This window comes from Cyprinus carpio, chromosome A2 (genome assembly GCF_018340385.1).
Source record: "Cyprinus carpio isolate SPL01 chromosome A2, ASM1834038v1, whole genome shotgun sequence".
Lineage (NCBI taxonomy): Eukaryota > Metazoa > Chordata > Actinopteri > Cypriniformes > Cyprinidae > Cyprinus > Cyprinus carpio.
In genome coordinates this window covers 15260157-15285708 of record NC_056573.1, presented here as the reverse complement: position 1 = coordinate 15285708, position 25552 = coordinate 15260157, and the positions used below count along the sequence as shown (strand labels likewise).

At 34.8% G+C, this 25552-nt stretch overlaps 1 pseudogene; it reads right to left on the bottom strand.

Annotated features, from left to right (window-relative positions):
* Positions 1–1931: 1931 nt before the first annotated feature.
* LOC109103599 lies at positions 1932–18280 on the bottom strand (annotated as a pseudogene).
* Between the last annotated feature and the right edge of the window lie 7272 nt (positions 18281–25552).

Below are 25552 nucleotides of genomic sequence, written 5' to 3'. Positions count from 1 at the left end.
ATTTTTTCTGGATCATCTTCGATCCCAGGAAATGTGAAAAATATTCACTTTGTTTTGGTAAGCCTTTTTCTGCTAGCGTTTGAAAAAAACTAGTGTGTCAGATTACACTCACTTTGTGACGTGGCAAAGGGATCTTATTATAATATCACCACCCCTTTATCTGCACGTTTCCACTGCCATTCTTGTTTGTACCAGTACCAGTTCTAGCGCCATGACAAAAGTTTGAGCAAAGCATGCTACCTGTTCTATAGTTGGCTGCACTGGGCTGCGTTTCTCGATAACGATTGATTGTAACCCTTAAGAGCATTTTCTACGAGTCATTTTATGATCGTTCGTTATTGTTTCACGTGTGTTTCCCAAAAATGCACTTAACACAATCGCACGTAGCCGTGTTTTTAGTGCTACTTAGTGCTAAGCGTTTGTCAAGTGCTGAAATGTCACCTTATAGAGTGGATAGTTATTGTAGTTCATGCTCATTTATTGAAATGTTAACCTAATGCTGCGTTCCAGACAACTCGTATATTATATTATATTATATTATATTATATTATATTATATATTATATTATATTATATTATATTATATTATATTATATTATATTATATTTATACGTATAATATTATACTTTACATAATAATATACAATATACTTTTTACAAAAACATATATTATAGTATATATCTATATAGAGACATTATTTCCAGGTCCAATACATTGGTTTTCGTGCACGTCAGTAAGTCATTGACAGATTTTTTCCACCCAGTCTTTGAAGCATATTTCCTACATTACTACTTTTATTCTTTTTTTTGGTTCAGTCATTCAATTTAGATGTGTATTTCTATTTTTGAATGCCCTTTTTAATTATTTCATTTATAAATTCATAAAAAGACGAGTAATAAAGTTTACAATTAAGTACAATCAAAACTTTATATTATAATCACATTGCACTTGAATAAAGTTAAACGTGCAATCTGCCGATTGTCCTGCAGGTGACCGCATAAATCTGTCTTCTTACGATGCACTTAGGGCTTTACAATTACTTCAGAGCACTCGTAGACCTACGAGGATTTTCAAGTGCTACTTAAGTTATGATGCTTTTGGGAAACAGACCGTAATATTAAGATCAGTCGTACGATCGTTTTTACGAACTTCTTAGGCTTACGAAGCTTTTGGGGAATGCAGCCCTGCACAGATGAGCACAGAACACTATTTAGAATTCCAGCCTCAGAGGAGACAAGAGAGCAGTGGATTTGTTTATTCACTGTATATTACGTTGCTGCCACACAGATCTAATATAAACATGCAATTTCTTATAAACCTGATTTTGTAACTCATGTGTTTTTAACATGAACTTCTGTGTAATTGAAAATTTAAGCGCAATAATACATGAAAGAGTACTTAGTTTAGTAACGTTAACTTACATGTCATGTGACAGATGCTTTCTGTGCGTGTGCTTCGGATGTGTTGCACTCAGAAAAGACTCAGAAGTTTAAACTAATAAGGCTTTAAAATGCATGATTTCAGCGCAATAGACATGATAATCACAGCCAAACAGATGTTTTTTTTTGTTTTTTTTTATCAGAGTATCTGACATATGAGCTGTAAATGCACAGCCCTGCTCTGGAAAAGGGGGAGGGGAGCAGCAGCTAATTTGCATTTAAAGACACATGCACAAAAACAGTGTGTTTCTGCTTCCTCTCAGAATAGGCGTTTTGAAAATTATATAATAAATGAACGGCGGGGTATTTTGACATGAAACTTCACAGACACATTCTTCCAACACAACAAAAAAAAATCACATATTGTAGAAAGGGGCATAATGTGTCACCTTTAATATATCTGAAGTAACTAGTCCCTTATTATATTCTTTATATTTTCATATCTAACACTAGTGTAGCAGCATGTTCCACAAAAGACCAATTAATAAATAAATAAATCAGAAAAAAAAATTGTTATCTTTATCAAAGGGTTACGAATAAAGAGGGGTAAGACTAAGCGCATAGTATAAGACATAACCAGTTTGCATATGTACATTTAATGAAACAGGGACAGTAACAAGCAGAGATGTAACCACATACTCAGGATTGGAAGGACCTATGTGCTGAAATCATTTAAAAATGCAGTAGCCATGGCCCTGATAGCAAGAGAAGAATATAAACCCAGAGGAACACAGAATTATATGAATGAAAACTCAAAATCAAGGGAGAAGGCAATGACACAGAAGAATGGCTAAAGAAGGAGAAACCATGTTGTCCTGAGTACACGGTATCCAGCATTTCACATAGCAGCGTTAAAACAATGTCCATCTCAGCGATGAATGTACATGTCTTCCGTTAACTCCTCTGAATCTACACACCTGTCCCTGTCCCGCTCCCGTCCCTGGTAGTGATAGTGATTGTGGTGCGAGTGAACATAGTGGTGCGGTTGTGTGTGTGAGCGCAGCTGGCTCGACTGTCTCTGTTGCCTGTTGTGCTCATTGTGCTCCAATTCGTAGTCCTGCTGCCCGAGATGGGTATAATCCGGTTGAACATCCGTAGTCCCGCGGCGGGGGTGGTGATGTCGGTGGTGATGGTTGTGATGGTGGTGGTTATGGTCCTTTTGAGTTGTAGTCCTATTGTGGTAGACCTCGGTTTGGTCTGGGTCGCTCTCAACCGGGAGCGTGCGCCTGCTCCGGGACTCTGTATATGAAGTGTCTTTAGCAGGAAGCAGTTCCATGTCGACGGGCTGCTGGTGGCGCACCTGGTGCTGGTGTTTGTTATGGGGCTCTGTTGATCGGCTAGTGCTGGAGCGATGGTGGTGATGATGATGGTGGTGATGAGGATGGCTGTGTCTCTTTGGCTCACTACGAAGGAGCCTCTCCTCCTCCTCGGCCTCCTCCTGCACTTCCTCTTCTTCTTCCTCCTCCTCCTCCTCCTCCTCCTCTCTCGTCTCCTGAGCCTGGGGCAGATGCTCCTGCTGATGCTCTTGAGAACCTTTTCTCTTGGTGGCGGCCGACTTCTTGCTTTTCTGTTCATCCTGTATACGAGATATATGACATGAAAATTTGAGTTTTGTGGCTTCTAGTCTATGTCTGTTAGCATTGAAGTCATTTGGAATAGAAGCAAACCAAAAATAATGTGCAGCATCTGGGCTCCAGAAGTAAAAATCCCATTCATTTTCTCCATGGGGGGAACTGTTCTATGATAACTTTTAAACCTTTAAAGGCAGACCTCCTTTGAACTGAGTTTGTTAATTAATGGAATATGCTTTTCTTGAAGTCATAAGCCCTTATTATTTTTTATTTTTTAAATAATTATGATTAACTGCAAAAATCCTGGTGAAAACTACATTACCTATGATTCTGCAGATTCTCCACCAGAGAACGAAAGAAGCAAATCGCACTATAATTATTCAGATATCACCACTGGCTAGTTGAAATATGTAGTTTAGCAAATCCCTAAGTAAACGCTCATGTAGAATCTAACAACAATAATAAAAATACAAGAAAGCAATTGCTTGTTTAGACATTAAACTACAAAAGTAGCACTTCTGCCCTATTATAAAGTTTACTTACAACACCTAAAATAGGCTATTACTAATACTATGGATACTAGGAAGTACAAACTAGTAGGTGCTGGCACTATAGGCATTTTACCTCAGAGACCACCATCTCACTCAGCAAAGGTCCTTAAAGCTCAAGTCTTCTTTAAATGTCCAAGAAAGTTTAGTAAGAGGTGGGGAGGAAATTGAAAACGTCACAGAATGACAGCACTAAGCAAAATTTCAGACTTTATGGAGCCTGCAGATGTTTCAAAGCAGTCAAAGCAGACTTTTACAAAAGAGCTGAACACATGAGTAAACAAAAACTAATTAAAATCTGTTAGAATGTGGGAAAAACTGAAGGTATAAGAGACATTAATGAGAAAATAATACTGAAACTTTAGTGTACTTGGTTATTAATAAAACAAAAGTGTCAGTGAAGCATATTTGAGATGAAATATGATATGTGAATAATGTGAGATGTGGTGGAAATGACACTGTGTATGGACTTTTTATGATTTTATGAATATATGTATATCACCGTTCAAAGGTTTGAGGATATATATATATATATATATATATATATATATATATATATATATATATATATATATATATATATATATTTTTTTTTTTTTTTTTTTTTTACAAAAGAAATGAATACATTTATTTTATTACATTTATATAGTGACATTAAATACATTTACAAAATATTTATATTTCAAATAAATGCTGTTCTTTTGATCTTTCATTTCTTTAAAAAAATTTGAGGGGAAAAAATTTATTAAAGATTTCCACAAAAGTATTAAGCCATTTTTAATATTGATTATCATAAGAAATGTTTATTGAGCAGCAAATCAGCATATTAGAATGACTTCTGAAGAATCATTTTGCAGTAATGGTTGATGAATATTCAGCTTTGCCATCACAGGAATGCATTACATTTTAAACTATATTAAAATAGAAAACAGTTATTTAAATAGTAATAATATTTCACAACAATACTGTCTATACTGTATTTTTGACCAAGGTGATCTTACGAGACTTATTCAAAAACATTTACAAATCTTACCAACCCCAAACTTATGGACTCATAGTGTGTATATTTACTGTTGATCACTGTCTTTTGACAAATTTAACTAGTGAGTGTGTGGAAAGTGTTTATTTTATGCACATTCACAGGGCGAAAAATGTTTAATTATGCATCCAGTCAGAAAACACATGACTAAAGAGCATTTCTTGACTTGTTTTGGTTCACTCCTAGAAATCCACAGGTTGTCTGCATATGTTCAGTCAGAGTAATTCATCTCCTGTTTTTCTCATAGTGTGTCCAGTACCTTAGCAGGTGTGGGGCTGGTGGGGAGTGTGTTTTCTGCCAGTTTCTCCAGCATGGGGTTGGAAGGCTCCATTTCAGGAGGGTGTGTGGCTCTCCAGTAGGCCTCCAGGTAATCAGCGATGTGTTCACAGGCATCTGAGAGCTGGTTCTCATCTAAGATGACATCGAACAGCTCCTGTGAGAGAGACCAATAGTGACGTCACAATAAAGGGTAAGCATAAGTGACAGTGAAATGAAGCACATAACACAGGATAATGCTGGGAGGCTAATCTATGTCAACTACTGCCTTGGGTGTCTTGAAACATGATGCAGCGTAAAAATAACAGTCTCTTGATAATCACACAAAGACAGTTTGTGATTAGGCCTTCCAGATAGGCTTGAATTAGAAATAAGGGCAGTGTTCAAAGGAGGCCATCAAAGAGGTCCAAAATTTGGGCGTTCATATTGATTTTCTAAAGAAACAGACTCTAAGTTTATCAGATGTAATATATCAAGTGCATAACAAGGTGACATTTTTTATCATGATTAATTGACCATTATGCCTTAAAACTGTATTAACCAATCCACATGAAAATAGAGCTTATCCTGAAAATTTCCAATTCAATGCAATGGGACGTTCTGTAAAGTTATAAGAATAGTTCACTCAAAAGTGTGCTAATAATTTACTTGCCCTCAGGCCATCCAAAATGTAGATGAGTTTGCAATCATATGGAAAACATTTTAATATCTTTAGTATGTATTTAAGTACACTTACATTAGGACACTGGGCCAGTTTGTCTGCAGCCACCATCTGAACATTCAAATGTTTAGTCTGAGATTTGCCCCTGGTCTTTATCAATCTTGTCAGAACCTGAACAGCAGATGAAAAGAGGAAGGAAAAAGGAACAGGAAGGATGAGTGGGAGGCATAGGGGGTGAAAGAACAGTGGATGGTAGGTCACGCTGTGTCACAAGAGAAAGGTTAGTGTTTTTGTGCAACCAGTTTTCTCTCAAACTAGCGTTTCCTATGTAAATGTAATGGATGAACATTTAAAAGCTTCTGGGCAGTAAATAAAATCATGCTTTGTGTAGTCCAGTGACAGACAGATAGATCTTATTCATATGACAGATATCTATCATTTTGAATGATGTAGTGCACTTTAAAAGATATTTGTAGTTATCAGAAAAGTGACAAGTTTATCGAACAAGTTTATATAGTGCCACATCAGATATCGCTGTAATGACAGAATAATCTTGTTTCTGCCTTCCTAGTGGCATTTTTTATACCATTTATTATATATGGTATACTTGAACATACCAGCAAATTATACTTTTCATATTTTTCCAAACTAGGGAAATAGCACAGACCAGCTGGAACTTGTTTACATACTAAATGCAAGCTGAATTCATTTCTGATGACTAAATAGCTATTTAACTGATGACTAAGTATTGAACATTATTTAATTCCTAAGTGTTAAACATAATTCTCAACACTGAATAAACACTGTTTTGAAATGGACCTCTTACAAAACATAAAATATTGCTTTGAGGTAAATTTTTGCAGAATGTAGTTTATAAGATTATAAATGAAAAGCTATGGAAACAATACAATCGTTTATGCAAATTAAATGAACAACATGCATTATAAAAACATCATTTAAATGAAAAAACAAAACACAGATCATACTAATTGATCAAAAGTCACAGTAAAGACATTTAAAATGTTATAAAAAGATTTCTATTTCATAAAATTGCATCTTCTGAACATTGTATTCATCAAAGAATCCATAAAAATGAATCATGGTTTCCACAAAAACATTAAGTTGAAACTGTTTTCAACATTGATAATAATAATAATAAATGATTCTTGAGCAGCAAATCAGCATATCAGAATGATTTCTGAAGGACCATGTGACACTGAAGACTAGAGTAATGATGTTGAAAATTCAGCTTTGCCATTACAATTACCTTTTAAAATATATTAAAATAGAAAACAATTGAAACCAAAATCATATTTTCATAATATTATTGTATTTTTAATCAAATACACAGCTTCGGTGAGCTTAAGAGATTTTTTTTTTTTTTTTTTTTACTTCTGAATGGCAATGTAAACTGTTTGTTTTAATCAGTAAACAAATGACTATTGAAAGAATGTTTGCAAGTTGAACAAAGTTTCTGACCTTGGGTGATGAAATCTTGACATACACCAGGATCGGGGCCAAGGAGGTCTTGCTTAGTTGCAGAGGGTGGTTAATGGTGTCGGCATCCAGAACCACAAGCTGTAGACTACGTGCTAACTCAAAAATCCTCTCAACCTCTCCTTGGATTTGGGCTGTAAGGGCCGATTAAGAAATAAACGACACTAGTTAACCAATAATCCTTATAAATGACATCAAAAATATTATGCTGTCAAAGTATAAATCTGCTGAAGTGTAGCCAAAAGCACTTAAAATGTAATGGGAAGCTTTTTATGTCCAACTCCTCTAATATATGTAGGAAGATTATCAAAAAAGATCAAGATGAAAAACTTGAAGTTTATGTAAAAAAGTGATAGTCCCATCTTCAAAACTAAACTCATTCCATACACAGGTCAAGCAATATGTCAATGAAAACAAAGATGATAAAAAAATGCTGACAGAACAGTTCCTTGCCCACAGGATGCAACAGAACAATGAAGGTTTAAAATCTTGCTCTTTGCTCCTAAGTGAGCAAAACCTTAATGGTAAAAACAGGACAAATTCCAAATCATCTCACATGGTGTTCAACATTATCTTTCGCAACACACTTTAAAAAACAAACAAAAAAAAAAACATATATTAAAACTATCAAAATATATATATATATATATATATAAAATTTTCTTAATCAGTTGTTTTACATTGTTTTCAATTAAAACTATCAAAATATTATTTTGTTCTTACTCAATTGGGAAATATTTTATTTATTTTTTTGTCAAGAGAAAAACTATTCTTATTATCTTACATAATTACAAGTCTTGTTTCAAGGATGTTTACAGTATATATATATATATATATATATATATATATATATATATATATATATATATATATGTTTGTTTGTTTTTTCTCAGAAAAACAAGACAAAATTACTGATTGAGCAGCACAAAACTCACTCTTACATACACACTAAATACTTTGGCTTGCATTTGTTTGACCAATAAAATTATGTACAAATTATGAAGGTCAATGGAGATTTTGTGGTTAACACAAGCCGAAGCTTTTAGAAAACAGTGACCTTCACTAAAGTAGCAGGGTACTTTGACACTTATAGTGTTCTCTAAGAGGTAAAGCAGTTCTGGTGACACCAACAGGAGTGAGTTGGGGAACAGAGACAGGCTACTGCTGTAATACATACCCACGGCATCTGAGGTAAGAGAGCAATGTGAGGGACAGAGTGGAGAAAACCAATCAGATCCCCTTAACAAAGCTAGCTACACACCTCAGATCCACACTTGGTGAGAAAACACACCCACTGATGTTAAACAGCCATTTAATAATTACAACAAAAAGATACAACTTTTAGTGCTGTGAGAAATACAATTTAAAAGCAGTGGGAGTTTCTCTGTAAGTGGGATCATTTTTTTTTTCTGAACACACTGCAAAAATAGTTTTATTAATCAGTATTTTTGTCTTGTTTTTAAACAATTATGAAGAAATCTATCAAACCAAATAAATTAACTTGTTTACTTACGTATGCAGTACGCAGTTTAAATAAACATATTAAAGAAAATTGAGACAAAAGTACTGATTAAGAATTTCTTTTTGCAGTGCATGTCAAGCTCTATTATCCCAATAGTTAATTATTAATTTGCTTTATTAATACATAAGTAAAGTATATTTATATGTTTGGGTTCAGTGACCAATCCATTATTTCTAGACTCTCTCTGAATCTGCATTAAATTGATTATTTAATATTTCAAGCCAATACATTTATAATATATTGTGTACTTTGTATGGAATGACATACAGACAGAAAAACATTAAGAAAACAGCAAGTAGTGATTACCTAAACTGGAACGAGTGTTGGAGCGATCCATTATGGCGTGCTTGCTGGGGTTGTTGAGGATCGATCGCTTGGCAAGTGCAATATCTGCCGTCACCCGGGTGATAGTAATTCTAACAATGGATTTACATATTAGAATAGTCACAATACTCTATTTGTCTACACACAATTATTATTATAGTAAATATTCTTTTGTAATGAGTCAACAGTCCATTAACTCCTTAACCATGTGTACCATACCTTCCTTCAAATCTGTGATTTAAAAAAATCAAAGAGAACTTTTTGCATCATGTCTGTAACCTGTAAATTAAAATAAAAGGTAGAAAACATGCAACTCAATAATAGTTCTTCATAAAAGTGTAGTTTCACTTATGTACAGTAGAGGGCAGTACATATTTGTACAGCATAAGTGTGGCATAAGAGAACATAAGAATATAATCCTCAGGTTGTGCTATAAGACACATTACACGCAGTTTAAAATAAGAATAGTACTTTTCATGTTTTATGTTAAGAGTAATATATTTTAATTTGTCTTCTGAGCCACTGGATCCTCAGAGAGTTTGGACAGTGAATGACTGAAGATTGCACTTATGGAGACAGCAGAGAATGGCCCTCACCTCATAGCCCTTGAGCGAAGGCCCCATGAGCACCACGGGACGCATGGAAGGCACAACATCATATGCAGCCAGTTGCTCTCCCTGCAGTTAAAGAAACTGGGTGAAAATATGCTTAAACATACAGGCAATATATGAATATAAAAATAAATGTGTGTGATGTGGTCATAATCACAGCATTATGTATTTGCTCACCGATTTCTTCTTCACTTGCTGAACTAAAGGATACATTTGTAAAAATTAGAAATTTAATTGCAAACAGAAACATAAAATGATAACAATCATTGTCCAGATAAGTGGATGATAACATATAAAGAATAATAAAGGGAAACCTACAGAACATGCTAATGTAGATAATGTAGTTAAATTCAGTAATTAATATAAATAATGATACATGAAGTGTCAGCGCACCTGTTTGTGGTGGAGCTGCTTTCTTTGCATTCAAATCATCTTTGGTAGCACTAGCTGCTTTACTGTAACAAGAAAAAAAGCATTTTGTACACAATGAATGTTGCTGCAGTTTATGCACATTTAAATGGCTGATTCATTCATGCAATAAGAACACAAAGATTACAAAATGAAGACTCCACACTGCATTATTAATGAGATTTGTTTACTTGGCTAGTGCTTTGGCGGCCTTCCTGGCCTGCACCTCTCTTCTGATCAGAATCGTCTCCAGGTTCACCGGGCTGGGGATAAAACCAACCTCTCCCCCTTCCTTTACAGGCCGTCCAATCCACCAGTCATTGTTAAATTTCTGTAAATAACAACAAAAACAAAAAAAATTTTAGATTTATAAACCATCTACATAGACTATATTGACATTAATATGATTTACTTCAGTGTAATGATCATGCAGGTGATCTGGGAATACACTGACCTCTTTGATATGCAGGAAGTCTTTAGCTTCAAAAGAAACCCCATGCCCTGGTATGGGGATGTTGTCATCATCTGCAGGAGTGTAGGTGAAGTTTGTGCGCACGGCGAAAGCAACAGGTTTAAACTGAATAATCGCAACAAAAAGGAAAGATTAAAACCTTTTAATAAAAACACTTTTGCATCACAATCCTTTGTGAGCACATGAACTGCAACAGTATGTTTCTAGTAACTAGAGATGTAAACAAAATCTCCATGTGTAGTTCAGTTCTACCGTTTTATTTGTAAATGTGTCCATGAGGTTGTGTATAAGTGAATAGCAGCAGACAGACACTTAGAGGAGAGTGCTGGAACAGAAACACTGCTGATTTGAGCAACGGCACATGTGCTGCATTGCCCCAGGCAAGTTACTAATAATAGCTTTCATTCATTTACCTTCAAACCAATTGCAATGCACAAATTCATTCTTAAAGAGCTCCATATCAGCACAGTGAAGGGTAATGCTGTCTATTGGCAGCTCTATGACACTTGAGGACAGTGCGGATTTGAATATACAGTATATGATGAGACTGAATGCACAAGAGATCATATTAATTTAATCTGCAAAGACCTAAAACTTGTCCTTCAAGTGCTGTACAATTTGCAAGGATAATTTACAGTATATGGAGTGCAGGAGGGTAAGCTACAGTGTTGTGATCAGTGTTGATTCATCCATTATTTACATATATTTACAGTAATAGGACGAAAGGACAACTGCAGAATAGCAACTGAGATAAACAGTTGGTTTGCTTGGGTCAGCTTCCTATTACATTTTAAGTGCCTTTGGCTACACTTCATCCTATTTGTACTTTGATAACATAATATTTTTTAAGATTTTTTTTTAAGACTAGTGTCGTTTATTTCTTAATCTGCTATTATTTTTCTTGGTTAAACCTATAAAACAAAAACTTAAAATTAAAATGTTAAGGAATCTAAGTTTAAAAAGGTTACAATAATCTCAGTCTCGCGTATTAATTGATTGATTGATTGATTAATTGATTGTATATGCTATAAGTTTTTACATCTGGTATAAAAAAAGTGATTAAAGGATTACTTGAGCCTTACTAAGACAAAAAAAAATGGAAACATTAGCGTACTGTATATTACAATGTATAAATTATTTTCTTTAAAAACAATCCTCCAAGTCTCCATATTTTAAAATACTGTAATCTTTTTGTTCCTAATTAATTATTGTATAAAAATTTGGTATTTGATTTAAAAGAAGTCAAAAGTCAAATTAAAAAAAGGTTCAAAATGGAAGTCTAGCATAAAACTCCCTATAGTTTTTCAACACTAATCAATAGCAAAGAACCTACCATAAAACAAAAATGCCATTTATAAAATTCTGTAAAATGATGTCTATAATGTTTTTAACCCATTCATGTGAAAAGTAGTTATGATATTAAATCTTCTATATGACCTGCTGAAGGATTGATATTTGATATTACATTTATGATTAAAAGGACAAAATAATCACATTCTCATGCTTTTTAGTTAGTTATTTATTGATTTTTTAAGAAAATCTGGTATACATTTTTTTTTTAAATCGTCATTAAAGGATTGCCTGAGCCTTAAAAAAGTTTGAGAACATTATCTTTTTCTATCTTTAAAAAAACAATCATCCAGGTTTCCATATTCAAAAAAAAAAAAAAAAAAAAAAAAAAAACTGCCTGGGTCATAACACAATAATAAATAAATCACTTTGTTCTATTAATTTATTGTATTATAATTTGGTATTTAATTAAAAGAAAGTCAAATGTCAACACAATAGCAGTCTAGCTGCTTATATCCTGGTTTTTAAAGGTGATTCTCTGTGGGAGATGATGAACTGAAGCAGGATGTGATGCTGTCTGCTCAGTACCTTAATTAAAAAGAACTTCAGGGAGCTCACTGACACAGTTAGGGGGGTTTCATTCAGTTTTTAAAAGCTGAGCAAAACTGGACTCTGTAAAGAGCCGATGATAAAACACCAAGTGTTTGTTGTTTGTTGCTCATTCATGGTTTGCCACGGTGCTTCTTATCTGTTTTTGGACGGTGTAAAGGAACAGAAGAAAAGGTAATTGTAGCTATTGTTTGTCAGTTGCATGTAGAGCATTGATTTTGTAGAGTACAAGATTTAACACTGATGTGCTGTTTCAACCAAGGCATTTGGTGATTAGCTTTTTGACACAGCTCCCTTGTTACTTTGACAGAGGAAAAAGAGCAATGCAAAATTTATGAGCACATCTAAAGCTGTGATATATTTCGGTCCTTGTGGCCAACGTCACTGGTAGCAGCAATGGGCAGCTGAGAGAATTATGGAATTGCAATCTACCTTGGCCTTCTCCAGCTGGACTTGGGCATTCTTCTCCTTCTCCTCAGTGGCCCCTGAGTCCTGACGGTCCGCCGAACCCTACCACAGTCATACAAGAGTAAGAACCAGCATTATTATAACATCCAGACTCATTCTCTTTCCCAAGACATTTCTGTCCATTCTGACTCATTCTGACTCACAGTAGCAACAAGCACTTGACTGTGCACATAGCGTTAAATATAACCCTCAGTGTCAATGTTGAGATGATTAAGCTGAAACTATGCTGTCTCTGATTCAAATAATAATAATAAAAAAATACATATAAAAAACAAAACTGAGATTATTTATCCTAACCAGGTTCAAAGATCTTGTCATGATATGATCAAATCATTAAATGAGGCATATGCATTGATGTGTTGTTTTCAGTAGAGATGACTCCACTTTATAATGACAATGTGTCATCAAAGTCACAAATGATCCCACGCTTTCTCCTGCAGGGCTCCTTCATCAGATTTTATTACCAACTCCTCTCAAAGGGCAGTGTTCAAAGTCATGCTGAGAATTTGTCAGTAATGTCAGGCAATAAGAACTTAAAGTAAAACTATTTAGCTCTGTCAAATTGAGCTTGTAAATTGATACAAGCATAACACTCCCCATCATTTTTCAACACTAATCTATGGCAAAGTGCTACCACAAAATAAAGTTTGCGTTTATAAAATTTCATAACACAATGTCCATAATGTTTTCAACCCAGTGATGAGAAAAGTAGTTATGATACTAAATCTTCTATATGACCTGCTGAAGGATTTGATTGATATTATATGGTATCTTAGAAGGCACCTTCACAATCTTCTGATGAGAAATCAAAGTTGCAGAATGTAAGGAAAAAAACTATCTGGCCTGATTCTTGTAATCTTTTTTTCTATTATTCAGTATTTTTCTTAAAGCAAAAATTGCAGAAATGATGAGTGAAAAACAATTCTATTAAAATTACACAATTTCATCATAATTATTTGGCTTACAACATTAAAATGATTATTATTTTTAATTTTTTTAACCATAAAAATGTGGTGAGATTCATTCTTACTTTAAAAAATAAATAAAAAAATAAATAAAAAATACCTTCCCAGATGAGTAAGAAAAGTAAACACATCTTATTATCATAGGCGGATCCCTGGCCTTCCCTGGCCATGGGGACTTGGAGCAATAATAACACTAAATTGGAACATAGATATTTTACTAGAAAACTGGGGGGAAAAATAGATTAAAAAAATCCTTCATTCCAGAAAATCAACTCTACTAGTATGTTTATTGCTTCTTCTTCTTCTTGCAATACTCCAGCAGCCTAATTAACCTCACTACATAAGCATTTTAGTCATCAAATATTAATTCATTAATTAATTATAATACTCATGATGTCATGATGACTGAAATACACCCTCACACACATGCTCACATGCACACTAGCAAGCTGACAGGAAAGGCACAGTGAACAGCCCCTCGAGAGACACTGGTGGTACACAGTCTGACACCTTCATATTGACCTTAATATAAAGCTGATAACCTTGCTACAGTATCAAGACATGCATATGTTGTGTTTTGGATACTGGAGTGCTGGTTACCCCACTATTTTTTGCTGGTAAGCAGCACTTCACCAGCTAGACCTGAACCGAACCAGCAAGAGTCTGAACGTCATCAGGGAAAAAGGACCAAATTAGATTGCACATGAAATTATCACATCAAAGCAAAATTGTAATTAAGGTTGCAAATGTTTCATAAAGTACCCATTGGATAAACTGACTCAAGGCGATTCAGCAAACATAACATAGTTTGTGTTGAAAGAAATGAGGCTAATTAGCAGAGAAGGTGGTGAAACGAGATTGAGAAAAGGAATGAATAAAATGAGGAAATAGAGGAGACCAGGATAATTGGAGAGTGGGGAGTGGGGGGGCTTTTCCCATAGGCACAGTCATGTAGAGGTGCTCACTTTTGCTTACTCATGTCTGCCATAGACATCTGTTCACTCAGTGCCGCCTCTCCTGCAAGTCAATGTCATGGAGAGAGCAGTACAAAATGTTCCTGAATAAGTAACCAATGCCATGCTCACAAAAATGCTCTTCCAACCACAGAGTTAAGTGTGGATTTGGATCATTTATATTCTCATTCTTAGATCTATTGAAGAGTGAAGTCTCTCCATAGTACTCATAGTACTTCAGTGTTCCTTCATATTCATAGGTACATTACAGCTGGGATTGACTTACTAGTGCAAAAAAAAAAAAAAAAATAAAACCTTTGATTTGTCCCTGTAAACTGATTATTAATTAAACATTATATCTTTAGCCAAACTGCTCTGCAAAACTGTTGAACTCTAACAGACTGCTAAGTCTATACTCATCAGGTCCTTCCACATCATCTCTACTAGATTCAAGTCAGGACTTTCACTAGGCTGCTCCAAAACGTTCATTTTGATTCTTTTGAGTGGTTCAGATGTGGACCTGATTTTGTTTTGGATCATAGTCCTGGTCCATCACCCAGTAAGGCTTCAGCTCATGCACAGATGGTCAGACAATCTCTTTAAGAAGTGTCTGGAATGTTGCAAATTGTCCAGGTCCCACAGTAGCAAAACATACCTATATCATCACTTTGCTGCAGTAGGATATTGTTACAGTGGAATCATGCACTCGCTTGACACCAGGAAGACTTGTATCTACAAAAAGTTCCATAATTAGTTTTTCACAGGGCCAATATGGGTAATTCTAATAATTATAATCATGATTTAAAAACTTTATTTGTGTATTTTCTCAGGTGCCCAGTGTTTAATCTAAAATTGTATTACCATAAGGGTAATTTAGATTGATGACATTACAAAATACAAGTGAGGAAAAAAGATTTTATCAGTTGTTATCAATACAATAGAGAACTGTGTGTGTGTGTCTGCATTAAAAGCTGTAAGGAATTGCGGCAAGAACAGACGTTGCTATGGAAACCTCAAGAAAAGAAAATGTGCTGGCTATGCAATAAATTTAACATGAAGTTTATGAAGTGTATAACTTAAAATCTAGATTTTCCATTAAACTAAAATATAGTTGATATAGTATGAAAGTATAGATATGGTGCAGTATGATTTTCTGATAAAAATTTCTTTCAAAAGAAATTATTTTAAAAGAAACAACTCAGTGTATCATGTACTTTTTAAAATAATTAGGATTAATAGACACAAGTAAGTCACATTATTACACTAGTGGAATTTTTAGTCTGGTGCTATTATGGTTTGAGTCCTGGGCTTTACTCCAACATCCACCTACTGCAACCTGTGTGACTCCTGCTACCACACCACAGAACATGTCATAAGATTTGGGTCAGATCCATTTAGTGAGTCAGCACCTTTTACTTCAACACTAAGTACAGCAGGAGCCGGAAATTTAGAGTTTGGTCTCAGGTGAATATATGGGTGACAGAGAATACTACTTTTCTGAGCGGCCAGGACATTTTCCTGAGCTCTGAGTGGACAAAACAGAGGACAAACTGTGGATGGTGGAGCAGCACACTTTATTTGCAACTTCCGCCCTTAATCTAATTAAGACTAAGATTAAGATTTCCTGACTAATGCTAAATGAGCTCTGGCAGGTATTCAACCTCTCTGTATTCAAGGCTATGCCAAATGCTACTGTTTGCACACTATAAAGTAATGACTATATAGAATTTTTTTTTTACAACTTGTAATTTGTAAGTAAATAAGGCTATCATCTCGAAACAGATAAATAAACATGTTATATAGTAAACTGAACAATTTTTTTAATCAGTTTTATAATTCTGTAATACTACGTAGAAGTGGCACATCTCCACTTTAATTATATCATAATACAATAAACACTCTGCCAGATGAACAATGTGGTTGCTAGGTTAAATGATAAGGAGTGTTTATAACATTGATCAATTTTCAGAGATGATTTTAGTGTTCCCCCATAAAAATACACCACATAGCACCAACACCAACTTGTATTTTTATATCAACCAAACATTGTGCCAGTTAAGGCAATGTGAAGAAAAGGTACAGATCCGGCCCATTCTGTACTGAAACAAACCTCACTATGAGACCTATGGGAGAGACACTCATGCACATTACGTCTCTCTTTCTCGCTGTTGCCTCCTGGTCATGATTGCATCTCTGTAAGGAGATTAAGATGCCATGCGTCAATCCAGGATTTGGAGAGAAAGAGACAAATGCAAACTCGTCCTGTCCAATGGACAACACTGCAGATAGAGACTAGAGTTTCACACGTCCTCAACGAGCCGCAGCTACAAAACAAGGACATTGAAACTAAATATTTTGTTTTCCCAGCAGACAAAAGTTACTGCTTTTCAGTTTTTCTGATCAAGATGTCAAGCACAATTGAATGAAACATTAGGAAATGGGATCTGAAAAAAATCTTTCATTTTTAAAGTTTATTTTTCTCATGCCCACTTGAGGTTTTTTGTTTATTTGTTTGTTTGCTAATTTTGGAATGGAAAATAATTTTTAATTTAATATGAACTTGCCAACTAGGGTATGAATAATAAACTTGATTTAACATGAACTCTGAAAATGCTATTTGGAGTATGAAAAATTAACTCTGAAAACAATTATTTTTAATTTATACAATTTTAATTTTAAAACTTTATGTAATGATGTTTAGATATTTCTACTGGAGACTGCAGTAAAAAAAAAAAAATTATAATATATATATATATATATATATATATATATATATATATATATATATATATATATATATATATATATATATATATATATATATATATATATATATATATAATACAAATACATATATAATACAAATACAAACCCAACACCTGTTCTATATTTAGAGATCATTTGAGAAACAGCTGAGTTTTGTAATCCTTACAATTGGAAAAGGATTATGTTCATAACACTGCTCAGCACAATTCCATCACTTTCAGCATCACATTGATTGTGCAACCTGTCACGTGGAGGTTAAATTTCAGGATAATTTTACTTTTGACATAGAAAACATCCAGCATAGGCAGAGTACTCTTTACCTCAGTACTGGTGCACACACAATGTATTGTCTATAGTACATAAAAGCAATGATACATAGTAGCTCATGCTCACATGGATTACAGCTGAAAGCAACAGATGGCACTCTCCTCGAATGGCACTCTCATGTCTACCTCCTCATCACTCCCTCAAACTCACACTCGCAAACACACAACACATTTTACCTTTTTCTTGGGTGGCATGCCCACTTGTTTGCTTTTCTTTTGGTTTCTCCACGATTAACAGCTTAAGTAGAGGTCAATTTTATGCTCTCACAGTTGAGATTGACCAGCGACTGAGAAATATCCATGTACTATCCCCTTTAATCTGTTCTGTCCCAGGACAGCCAGCCAACTCTGTCAGATGAGCCCTAAGCAGGTTTTACGGCATGTTTTGTGTGGTGAAAATCATAAAGTCGTGAGCCTCAGGTTTCTCTGATAGGTGTCGCAAACGATGAGGACCGAAAGTCTCTCCATGAGTGGATACACGAGCAGTGTGAGCAGCTCTTGCTGTGAGTGGAGTTTGCCACACTACTCCTCCACCCTCCCCCGCTCTGAAGGGCTTTATTCCACAGCGTGGCATCTGTTGCTACAAGCATGAGCTGCAAACCTTTGCGATTAGCAAAACTGGTATTCGGTATATGGTATATATTAGGACATCTCATAGAGATAATGTTTTAATGATGTGTGCCAACACCCAACTGTAACATTACAACTAAACTGAAACCTCACAGGCCTATCAGTAGATTTAAAATGAAGCAAGAATTGAAAAATACGAGCCTTTCAGATAGTGGGGACTGCTTTAAATATCCTCTCAAGTTGGTTTTCAGCATATTTTACTATATTAGTGATGACATTTTCATGAGAGTTTTTCGTCTCACTATACTGGCATTCTTGAATGAACCATAAATCGGTTGAGTAAATTATTCAATGACTCAGTCATAAAGACAGTGGCTGAATTCAAAATAGCATACAAGAATACATTTATTTTATTTTTTTATTTACAAATGATGACATATAACAATATTACTGAAATAGCAAGTAGGCTGACCATTCCTGAATGAATCAGTCAAGTTTCGACAGTCACTTGTCACCACCTACTGGTGAAATGCCTGCAGAAATGGCCCACTGCTCTGGACTCTCTCAGACTCCACTCAACCAATGAGATTTGACTGGAACTAACCTTTTATGGTACAAAAGTCACAAATTGTTCTTAAAATCAGACATTTTCAGATCAGATCAGACAGCACAGGCTGAATAACATGCAAATTATAAACACAACAAAACATGACAGAAAATTTGACATTTTAAATGCATAAACAACAGCAGGAGCATGATTCACCAGCTTCACACATGAAGCAAACACTTGGCCAAATATTATATCAGCATTAGCCATATTACCAAGTGACAGGTGAATCTGCATCAAAATACTATAGTTTTGACTGGACACATAGCTTTTAATATCAGCAACAAATAGATATAGTAAGTGATGTCTCCTCCATTATAAGTGTTATATAAATTAAAAAAAAAGTAAGTTATTTTCCTTGTTCCTAAGTTATTTTCCCTGTTGACCACAACCCTATAACAGACTGGAGAAACTCTACTAAATGAGGAAATACAATAGACTTACATTGTTAATATATAGTCAACTATAATTACTAATGACCAACACTGTAACCAACTAAAGACCACTACATCTTTCTAGATGACCTATATATGGCACTAATCAGATGAAAGAGTATTAAAGGTGTACACCTGAGAGTGAGCAATTGTGTTCCTATGAGAAAGAGAGGGGGGGTTGCTTTGGAAGTAGAAGACTAAGTAAAAAACTCTAGATTCTTAAAATCCAGTACCTATATATATATACTCGTGTGTGTGTGTGTGTGTGAGTATATATGTGTATATGTGTGTATGTATATATATATATATATATATGTGGTGTGTGTGTGTATATATATATATATATATATATATATATATGCAGTGAGTTGGGTAATACACTGACAAGTTACGCAATTACATTAGAGTAGAGTTTGCTTTGAATTTCAGTACCCTGTTAAATTACATGTTTTGGGCTCAGAATACTTATATGGTGTGTACTTGATTTCAAGTTAACCATTTATTGACTTCACTACATGAAACATGGCAAGACATTGTAGCATCGTTGCTACACAGAAAATATGCTATATATTGATTTGCAAATTTGCATGATTTTTTTCTTTTTATACATACAGTATTAGGCCTTGTAATTTTACATTTCACACTCTCTCAACCAGTGTAATAATTCTTTAATAATTCTTAATTTCAGCATGTAACAGATGCTATAAAGTTGTCAAATGCAGAAAGAATGGGAAATAACTAACACATACCTTGCAGGAAAAAAGTGAGAAAGTAGAAACATAAATACAAGACACCAAATACTGTGCCTCCAATTATTGTTCTTTTGGCATAGACAGTATATTTGGATACTATCTTTAAAATAAATGCTAAATAAAAATGCTTATTTAAACATAAAATTTTACAAATCTCAATATAAATTAATAAATCATGTATCCTTTCATTTCTTTAGACTTAAATTAATATGGACTATTCATTTCTTTAGACTTAAAATAATAACTACTAAAAAAAAACAAAAAAACAACCCAATTATGTAATTTTCTGAGCAACCAACAAAAGTACATACAAACAAAAAAAACAATAACAACAAAAACAATTATTTATTTTTATAATATTTTCCACTTTTAAATGTCATTAACCCACATAAACACAAGCAGTCATGATCATTCCATGAGTACACAGATGCACTTACTAAATTACTAGGTGACAAATCAGCGTGAGACACTTTACGTCAGCCATATTTCCGTGGAGCATCCGTTGACCATAAAAATGTCTGCTACATTGTCTAAGTATAGATTGCATTAGCCTAGACACAATGCATTCCACATCACAGCACAGCTCTTCGTCTGTTTATAAAATTATAATTTTATAGACCTGCACATTTAAATATACATTGATACTGCACATTTAAATTTTAAATATACATAAATGCATTAATATGCATGTAAAAGCACATGCAGTTGGATTATGGTTTTCATACACACACACACACACACACACACACACACACACACACACACACACACACACACACACACACACACACACACACACACACACACACACACAGTGAATCTATAAGCTTCTTACAGAGGGGTGTGTGCAGTGTAAAGCCACGCTCAGTAATACACTACTCAGAAGGACACAACTAGGCAGACACACACTGCTGGAGTTCCGGCCTCAGCACCTCTCCTTCCATTCAGCCACACAAACACACACACACACACACACACACACACACACACACACACACACACACACACACACACACACACACACAAACCAGCTGGAAGACAAACATCTGTCTGACCTTACAATCACACCAAAAATGATCAGCCTTTCAGTGGGAGATTGCAAATTTAAACTCCACTGCTTCCTAGTTCTTAAAGTGACAGTTTATTCAAAAATAAAAATTCATTATGTCTTTTAAAATAATAATTTAAATGTAATTATTTACACACCCTCACGTCATACCAAACTTATTATCTTCTTTCTTAAAAAAAATAATAATAAATAAATCTTTAAGAATGTTTTCACTGTTTCCATAAAATGGAAGTCAGTGGGGACTTTCCCAACAGAAATTAAAACATAAAATAATATAAAAATATCTTCTTTTGTGTTCCATGGAAGAAAGTAAGTCATATAGAACTGGGTGAATCATATGAACTTTCTGAGGGATTCAGTTTGGTTATTGCTTACTTTAATTAATTTCTGAATTCTCAACCAATGTGAATAATTCCCTTTTTTTGTCCTTAAAATCCAGAAGAGCTTAATTTGTGTTTCTGGAAGGTTTTTCTCTCTCTCTCTCAGTAATCCTTGTTCTTAACAGCATTCAGGTCACTCATTATGCCTGTTTGAAATGTGTCCGGGCATGAAAGCATCTTTCCCTGCACATCTGTTTGAATATGGCATTGTAAATCAAACTTGTAGGGTCTTCAGGGATAATGGAGCAATTTTTAGTCTAGCTGAGCTGCATTTTGTACTGTTTCAAACCTCAAACCACTTTCGCAAGACCACTGTGCTAATAATGTCAAGCTAAATTATATCACACATAACAGCTAATGTTGTAGCATTTGATATTCTGCCATCTTTATATGCTAATGATGACCTTTTTAAACAAGTCATATCATTCTAATCACAATCTGGCCCTCACAAACTACAACTGTCAATAGAGAGCTTTGTGCAACCTAAAGTTCATCTAAAGCCAAACGTCCAAATGAAATCCATGTGCTTTGAATGACAAATTTTAGATAGACACACACATATAATGTACCTCAGGGTTTACAGTTTTAGTTTTAGACAGTACTCACCCAAGAGACGTTTTTACTCTTAAGAGTTCTGGGCATTTCTGCAAAGAGGACAAGGAGAATTGGCGACTGATGCCCTCAAGTTCCAAGTTTACCTCTGAGATCTGTGGCCCATTAGCGCTGATGTCTGGTCCCACTGAAGTTAGGCTTTGATATGATATACAGTGACCATCAGCCACCACCTACATGATAAGTACAGAACCTGGCATGACCAGAACGTGACGAAAAACACAAAGTTTGGTTTTCTTGTCTCTATCATTTTCTTCCTTCTCAGCCCCTCTGACTGGCAATGCATTAAAATACTGCATGAATATGCAACGTAACATCTGGATGATGCTCCGCCCCATAATGCTGGAGGCAGGAACTGAAGAGCGGCCAATCCTACCCACCCAACAGCTGGGAAAGGAGATTTAAAATGGTAGAAAGAATAAGGTGGAGTTCCTGCCCAGTGTTGTAAGACAGATTGTATGTCTCTCTAAAACAGGGATGAGCAATGCTCATAATCCTCCAGCACTGTTCAAACACTCTCTGTCCTGCCTCTGGAATAGGTCAAAGCACTGAATACTGCAAAACAGCATGCTTTCCATAACCATCAACTAACACTAACCTTCTCTCTGTAATTACGACAGGCCTGTAGTTTACCCTATTGAATTATATTGAATTTGTTTGACATGAATGAAAAGGAGGCTCTGAAGGACAGAAGAACATTGTGTTCAATGGATTGTACTGTTGTTTAAACAATATACCAATTGTTCAGCAGATGAAATACACAGGCATAACACAGATTTGAAAGTTGTGCATTGTGAAAATTATGCGATCTAGGTCCATAATGTGCATTATGTCCCCCGAATGCCATTTCTATCGAAGGGGCCTCAGGACTTGATTTTGCTTAGGGCCCCCAAAATGGTAAACCTGCCCCTGGTAAAGTCTGTCCCTCACAAACTTGTTTTCATCAGCATTAAGGTCTAGATTGTATACTAAACTGGACTGTGATACTAGACTGTATTGACCACAAAAGAAAAATATATAATGGACAAAATATTCTCTGTGATGTTATACTTATTCCAAGAAATATGCTGAGGAGTGATTCATACCGAACAACCTTTCCCTTTAAAAACGAGAAACACAGGGCAATTGAACTTATTTAAAACTTATTTAAACTTGAGTGCTGCGTTTTTAGAAAGCTTTGTCATAGGCGAGACGCGAGCACAACGGTCAAACATGTTTGTCTAGCGCATGTTTACATAGAAAAAAACAATGGAAATACAGCACAGTTTAATGTACAGTCTTGTCATGTTTAATGGAAACACACATAATTTAACCGAATTTATTAAACAGGCCAACATATCCATTCTGAGCTTCAGAATAAGTGTTAAGTTCCCGTGCAAAATGGGCAACTAGGACCAATTATCTGCGTGACATGACGCGACATCAGTGATAAAATATGTGACCCTGGACCACAAATACAGTTTTTTTAAATTGAGATCTATACACCACCTCAAAGTTGAATGAATAAGCTTCCCATTGCTGTATGGTTTGTTATGATAGGACAATATTTGCCTGTAGATACAGCTAAAATCTGGAATCTGAGGGTGCAAGAAAATCTAAATATTGAGAAAATCACCTTTAAAGGGTCCAAATTAAGTTCTTAGCAATGCATATTACTAGTGTAAAATTAAGTTTTGATATATTTACAGTAGGAAATTTACAAAATATGTTCATGGAACATGACCTTTACTTAATGTCCTAATGATTTTTGGCATAACAGAAAAATATATAATTTTGACCCATATAATGTATTTTTGGCTATTGCTACAAATATACCCCAGCGACTTAAGACTGGTTTTGTGGTCCAGGATCACATATGAGACCTGTAGGACTACTACTTTAAAATGCTATACAGAAACATTATAAACAAACACATAACATAAAAAGACTGAAGAAAAAAGAATGCTCCACCATGCTCCTGAAACAACATTGATTAGAAGGCTTTTTAAACTATTTACAACCACCGTAGATTTTATCATGTTATATCGTTGTGAAGGGTGTTCACACACTGTGCTAAATTTGAATTTTTGTAGAATTCATAATAAATAAACAAATATTTACAACAGTATAAGAAAATGTTAAGTTGGTTTGACTTTCCCATGGCATTTTAAAGTAGAACATTCTGTTAACCAGCTAGGGTTCCAGATCCTTAAATAATATAAAATACCTCATATATTCTATTCAAACAAGTAGGCTAATTGTTATCTATTAGTTGCAGTTGTGTTATCAACCAACGTTAACTGTGTGGATAGGCAAACTACCACAAAAGAAAATTTTGTAAATCAATCAATCAAATGAGGAAGCTAAAACAGTTAACTCTTCAACATCCCCAGTGTCCAATCACCCCTGCTGAAGCTTAAAACTTCTGTGCCTACATTAAAAGTAAATTCCTTTAAATCTTTAATTTAGTCACCCTCAAGTTGTTCCAAACCTGTATGAATTTCTTTCTTCTGCTGAACACATACTATGGAAGTCAATGAGGACCAGCAATTGTTTGGTTACCCACATTCTTCAAAATAACTTCTTTATAAGTTTTGACATTCATGTGACATGATTCCTCACATAAAACAATAAAATGCTCACTGCTCCAAAGGGTTATGAAATACATGGGCCTATTGTTCAGGTGTCATGTGTGCACATAAATCAAAACTGTTAGTCGGGTGCAAACTCTAAAAGCTGTTAAAAAACACTCTCAGAGTGAGGAAAGCTGGCATATCAAACAAAATAGAATGGGTTTGCTCAACCTTTTCATTTATATAATGTGGTTTATTTGAATGCCAGAAATTGGCATTAACAGAAGCATGTCCTTCATCTGCTGCCATCCTGTCTCCAGTATCCTGACAGGATCATGACAGAGAGGGTGATCTGCCATTAGCCACTGCCAATAGCCAGACAAACACTTAATATAATTCAAGTTCACTCAAGTTCAATATCTGCCAAAGAAAAACAAGAGTTGAACATTGAATTGGAAGAATATTAAAGTCGAAGCTGAACTAGGCCATGTTTCCAACCCTTACACTCATATTAAATCCTTAATACTTCATCTTCTCAGGTTAAGCTGCTAAGTGATACATTTCCATTTAATGATTGCTTCATGACACGTTTACTGATTAAATATGTTTTTTCCTCACATTACCATACTGATGTGAACCACATCTGAAAAAGTTACATATAAAAACAAACAAATGTTCACCTCAATAGGTATAACCTTTGATCAAGTTCACAGGCCCTTAAGTGCCAACACTGAGTCAGAAAGTCTTTGTCAAGTGAAGTGATAAATTTGTCTGTAAGACATGTCATGTAAGCCTGCATGAAATCTAAATTGTGTCTTTTACAGAAATACTC